This window comes from Centrocercus urophasianus, unplaced genomic scaffold, assembly GCF_019232065.1.
Source record: "Centrocercus urophasianus isolate 14NV4802_14NV808 unplaced genomic scaffold, USGS_Curo_1.0 seq_10, whole genome shotgun sequence".
Classification (NCBI taxonomy): domain Eukaryota; kingdom Metazoa; phylum Chordata; class Aves; order Galliformes; family Phasianidae; genus Centrocercus; species Centrocercus urophasianus.
Genome location: NW_024884142.1, coordinates 56,330,133 through 56,336,799, shown reverse-complemented (window position 1 = coordinate 56,336,799; position 6,667 = coordinate 56,330,133).

Below are 6,667 nucleotides of genomic sequence, written 5' to 3'. Positions count from 1 at the left end.
CTAAAAATAAACGGTTTATGTGTACTGTTGAAGAGAGCTTTACTTTGAGGAAGCCTGAGATAATGCAGGTGTGAGAGCTATTGAAGGCTACAAATGCTATGCTTGTTTTCTGTGCTTCCGTCCACGTGGGGGTGTCCTTCGGTGGCTCCCCTGATAGTAATCATGTGCCTCTGCCTCTTCAAAAATGATTCAAAACTAAGTTTGCATTTGGTCTTGCTTCATTTTTAAACTGGGGGAAAAAAAGAGTATTAGGAAAGATCCAGGTTTGTGGCCTCCTAGAGAGCACAGGTCTTGTTTCATCAGATGTCTGTTTCATTTAACAAAATAATTTTAAAGGAAATATTGTGAGTTTAGTGAGTACAAGCTGGATCTGACCTGGTAAGATGCTGCTATGGGACTAGGGTCTAGTGAGATGCATTTGAGGTTCACAGCTTTGATGCAGCCAGTCGTGCTGGACTACAGTTTTTGGTGATGGAGCCAGAAACTTGTAAACTGTGTTGCTCCAGGTATAGCTGTAGTGTGGTTTTGTGATATTGAGAGTGTTTGGAGTTGTGAGATTTTAAGATGGGCTTCTTTGTACTTGGGCTGCAGGCTAATGTCTTCTGGCCCAGAGTCAACTATTGTAGAGGCTCCTGAAGCTATTGAATGAACTTGTCATTCACTTCCATTTTATTGCAGCTGTTAGCAGTGGGTTACTGGCAAGTTCCCCAAATGTCTACAGTGTTTTAGGGGACGAGTTATTCAAGGAAAGCTTAGGTCTGGTTTGGGCTGAAGTCAGGCATCAAAACTAAAAATATTTTACGAACTCTTCTGGAACCAGCTCCCAGCTACAGTATTGCTCAGTGATTTAAAATTTATGAAAGCTAGAATATAGAAGTAAACCAACCAACGTTTTCAGGTGCTTGTTACCCTATGTACATGCTGGTACGATGGCAGTAACAACAGGCTTTCCATCACAAAGTTGAGAATTTTTATTCTTGGAGTTATGAAGGAGAAGCATAGATGGGAATAAGGATTATCAGTAAGTGACTCAAATTCCATTATGTGGTCTTGTGTTACGCAGCAGGTTGGGTGATGCTCACAGGTACTACATTCAGAACCCAGTGTTCAGCAGCAGCCAGAAATGCCTGCAGACTCTCAAGTATTGGGTTCTATGATCTGGCTATCTCAGGGAGGATATACTGGTGTTGCAGAAGGTGGGCAGGTTTAAAAAAGAGAAGGCAGAGGGAGACTTAAAAATCCAGTTTACTGGTTTGGAAAAGGGAAGGAGCATAAAAGGATTTATGAATGAAGCTTGCAAATTTACAAAGGCATTGCATGCAGAACTGAGTCTGGCACTAAAAGCTTATAGGACAGAAGACTTTTGTTTGCTTTTGTTTGGTTGTTGTTTGTTTTTTAATGTTTGTAAGCACTGAGTAGTAAAATCTGGATTTTTTTGCCAGAAGATATTGTGGAGGCAGAGAAATTTCAGCAAGTTAAAAAGCCTATTGGATAAATACAAGTCAGCAGGTCTGTAAGGGCAGTAGACAGGGATCTGTTCTAATCTCCTTGACCAAACATCTGTATATACTTAAAGAATGTGAGAGGAATGTACTACAGAATGGCTCAGGCTCATGTGCCCTTCCTGTTTTTTGTTGCTGCTGTTGGAGACAGCACTGGGCTCAAAGGGCCGTTTGTCTGACTCATGGGAATATTTCTAACTGTGTTAGTGCACGCTTTGGTCAGTGTGCTTTGGTCAGAGAATCTGTAGGAGACTGTAGCATCTAGTTCCATTTTAAACTCCTTTAAAAATATCACTTCATTTTAGGAAGCTTTTAAATTTTTTCTTTCTCCTTCATCAATCAAATCAACCTAGTCAAGCAAGTTGGAGAGAAAAACAGGCTTAGTTAAACAAATATTGCTTGCATGTAGACTTTCACTCTTCTTGAACTATTTTTTAAAGTAAAGATTGGTCACAGAAGTGTGTTTTCTGCTTCTGTCTCTGAAATCTCAGAGCGGTTGCACTAGAAATAATGCTCTAATGTGGAACCCTCCCAAGTTTGGTCATTGAGAATAGATCTTTCAAAGGAACAGATTATTTTGTTGAGATGTTGTAGGTTTTTCCATCTTCCCCATGCTTGTCATTATTTGGTACAAGTTTTTTGTCTAGTATAATCACGTGCTGTATTTGGGGATGAGCTCTTCATCATGCTGTATTTATAATTCTCATTTTTTTCTCTTTGTGACCATGTGACCAGATCACTTTTATATCCTTTCTCTTAATTCCTGTTTGTCTGAAGAGATTGATTTTAAAAAATTGAGTAACAAGTATCACTGTTTCATAGATTCAGGATAGGGCCATAAACGGTACTTTAGATAAGCTGATATTTTTGTTCTTTATGTAGGAAGTGGATGGTAGCAAGTGGAGGATAACCTGTATTTTTTTTATAGGAAGATTTACCTATCTATTTATTTTTAGTAGAGATACTGCAGGCACTGTTAGATGGCTTTAAAATAGCCATAGGAAGGCTCAGCAATGTGTTGTAAAATTGAATTTGTAATTTTTTAAATTAAATTTAATTGAATAAACTAGTTTTCTACCAGTTGGTTTCTACTCTTTCTTTAAAAATACACATTTAAAAGTATGAATGATATTATTGTAAGTTCTGTTGTTTTCCTGTTGTTTTCTGTTGTTTCACTTAATCCCTTTTGCAGAGTGAATATGGGAGTCTTTGGAGGAGTGGTTTTGTTTCAAAATTTTCTCCCTGCTCACTTTTTCTTAGGTTTAAGAAAAAAAATGTCTGCACTTTTGGACTGTGTGTTGCATTCAGAAAAAGTGTATTGTGGTTACGTCGGGGGAAGCCATTACTTCACTGTTTCATACAGTTAGATTTCTAAACCTTTTTTGTACTCTAGCTTCTCAAAGATTCACACAGTTTTGGTGCTTCTCTATTTGGATTTTGCTTGCTCGTCAATCCCAATGCAAGTTGTCAGTTTTGTAATTAAAACTGTGTAGCCTTTGCTACAGCAAAGAGTCTGTTCCTTTAATATGATATGGCCTTACATGCAGTGATTTCCATTCTTTTTTATTATTATTTTCCCCCTATTTGCTAAACACATGTAGCAGGAATTTCTAGTCTAGTATTTGACAAGGACTTTCAGGTACAGATGAGCAACAATAAGAAAGTAGAAATAGGTGTGGGAATTGTTATGGAGGAGGTTGAAGGGGCAAGTTGCAAGAGGCAAATGTGGCACTTAATCTGTGAATTGTTTTTTTTGTTTTTTGGGGGTTTTTTGGGTTTTTTTTTTGGGGGGGGGGGAGGGGTTTAGGCAGTGAAAATACAAAAATACACCTCTAGCTTAATTCTAGAGGGAGGTACTGACACATAGCAAGTATAAACTGGTGATTAACTTGTGATGGTTATTACTGCTGGAGAACCCATTGAGGGATATTTTGTGAATAGAGATTGATAAGCTTCTGTTGTGATTACTGGTTCTAAGTGTAGACCAGAGACATCTCTGCTTTCTTGAAAGAAAGCTGAAAGAAATAATACTGATATCTCTATGTGCTCTACTGGATGGGGCTTTGAGCAACCTGGTCTAGAGGGAGATATCCCTTCCTATAGCAGGGGATTTGAAACCAGGTGATCTTAAAGGGCCTTTCAAACCCAAACCGTTCTCTGATAATTGAAGCTGTTTGGTGTAAGGGAGTCCTTGCTGGAAGATGATCTTTGGTTAGTCTGCAGTTAAACTGTCGACTTGGCGTATTGTGTCAGGATTGGGATCTGGCTGAAAAGATGGGAGAGGTGTTTTTCTTTTTATATTTGTTTTTGACTTGGTACTCAGATAAAAAGTAGCTAAACGTGTGGGGTAGGTACAGCTCAAGAAAGGTGATGGTGGGGTGCGGAGGAAAAAAAGTTTTCCTTTTTTGAGATATTCATTGTTCGCCTACCCAGTTTGGAGGATTCAGGGGGGCTATTTGGTATTGGTGAAAGAACTGAAGTATAGAGGGCTCTTTTTCCTTTATTATCAGTTTTGTAATTGCTTTTGTTTCTACAGTCTTTCTGTACCTCTTGGACCCATGAAAAGAAATGCCAGGAGTCCCTTTGCTGCTGTCTCCATAGGCACTTAAGCAACCTCTACTGGCCTCAAACTGCGACTTGTTGCATCTCATTTGCTGTCAGGAGAGCAGTATTTTATATGCAACATCTATAATCTGCATTCTTGGTTGCTCTGAAAGTAGTGCTTCCTATTTATTTCCACAGAAACTGCATCAAATACAAAGAGCACAATAACACTATTTGATAGAGAAAATTCTCAGTCACGAAACACAGTCTTTCGACACAGTCACCACCATTAGCTGTGCACTTTCACCAGCTGTGAACAAGAGCCTGCATGCCACGTAGAGGTGACCCACTGTTGCTGTTATTGATGCTGACACCACTCTTCACCTCACTGAGGTCACATCCACTGTTTGGTCTCCAGAAATGTTCAGCAAGTGTCAATGAATGACATTGGGTGCCACTTCTTCTACATTCAGCAGCACACCTTTGCTTCATACACATCTTCTGTGTCAGGCATTGTATTGTCAGACTGCCCCTCTGCTGCCATCTGTTGCGTGGCAACAAAATGCAGCGAGATACTAATGGGAAGGTTCAGCCTCTACTGTCATACCACCACCATCTGCCTCTGATGTTATGTGATGTTATGGGCATTGTAATAGAATGGGAGGCATTACTTGCAGAGCAGCCCTTGTTCAAGAAAGTGTGCTCTTGTTCTTGCATTCGTAGCATTCTCAATAAATATTTACAAACAGGTTCCTAAAATAAACTGTTAGATGAAATATGTTTCTAGCATTGTTAGCTAAACAGCACAACGTGATTTAGAGCAATTCATATTCAGTGCAAATCACATGTGATAAGATGAAAGCTGCAGAAAAACATACCAAAATGCAAATGGGCTTTAGTGTCATTTTAGCAGCACGTGTACAAACGGAGCACCGTGCGTGCCTTTTCCTGCATTGCACATAGCAGGGGGAGGGAAAAGGAAAAGGAACTCTCCAGTACTTGCACCAGTGTAGCAAGACTGCTTTCTGACTTCATTTATTGTCTTTCTTTCTTTCTTTCTTTCTTTACTTATTTATTAACCATGCTGACTGTAATGTCCCTTTATTATAGCTTGTTTCCGTGGTAGTACACAGTAAAAGTCTGGCACTTCTTCTGGTTTAAAAAAAAAAAAAAAACTTTTTTTTTTTTTTTTTTTTTTTATGTTTTATTTTTTTTTTTAAGGTTAGATATCCGTGTTTCTCTCTCTGCCCAAGATGATTGCCTTCAATTGCATAAACCAAAATTTGCTGCCCCAGTTTGCTTTTTAACCGTTACTTTTCAAATGTGTAGAGTGACTTGTTCAAAACAAAATATTTTATCTTCCATTGCACCGTTGTTAAGTTTCTGAGGTTCCTTTGATGTGTCTAACAGTCTAAGGTATGGCCACAGCTTATTTAGGTGTATCCGTGCTACCTTTAAGTTATGGATCCTGGGTACTTAGAGCAGCTGCCACAGGGTACCTTGTGTACCAGCGTGCTTCGGTATTTCTGTTCCTTTGAGATGGTACTCCTGGGGTACAGAGAGTAAATTTCTGCAGGATCAGTGCAGATATGTCTGTTTTAGCTGAGCTCTTGTCATACTGTGCCTGTCGCCTTTGGAAGTGTGGTGCTTCTGGTTTATGTGTGTGGGACTTTCTGCCTGATCTTTGTATTGATCACCTCTGTCCACATGAGGTTTGGAGTTGGATGGATCTGAATGAAACCAAATCTAGCTCCTAAAGAGCTGGGCTGCTCTGTGTCCATTATTAAAGTGCATGAAGAGAAGGGAAACTGAACTTGAATAGTCAGATAAGCAGAATGTGTGCTCTGGGGAGGAATTGCATAATCTGAATTTCTAACTCTAGCAGCCCTGGCTGATACTTGTATGCTAAGGCTGTTAGAAGTTGTGATTTTATTTTCAATAGTAGAATATTACATTGTTATGTGCACTAAAAATTGTGGGTAGATCTGTGGTCTTTGTTTTATCAAAGTATCTCTGAGTATTCTAACAAAAATTCCTGTTTTTTCCCGTACTTTTAATTAAATATGCATTACAATTTCATCATAGAGAATGGGATTTATGAGACTAAAATTATGAGCAGATGTTAAATGAAGTATTCTTAGGACCTTTAGTCTTCTCTATTTCATTAGCTAACAGACTTTTATTCCACATACATATGTAATATATATGGGCAGAGTCATCAAAGTAACATGTATTTTGATTTTTATTCTTTTTCTTTGTCAGAGAAACATCTTGAATTGCTGGCAGACTGTTGAAAAGCATTGCTGTTTTAGATTATGTTGATACAATAGGAAGTGTTTGAGCTAATTATAGGTTGACTGGTAATTTTACCAGTTCAGACCACCAAAAACACAGGAGTTGAAGAAATCTTATAATGGAGTGATTCAGGCCTTATGTCGTGGAAGGTATTATGCCTGTCTTGTGATTCATGCTGGAAATCATGTGCTTCGTGCTTTGTCATCAGTTCTTTGCACGTTTCTCCATCTTTTCAGTCTCAAGAAAAGCTGTGGCATTGCAGTGATTACACTTGAATCACAAGCAGTTTTAATGCTCTAGAAAATGACTAGGGAACTGGCAATAAC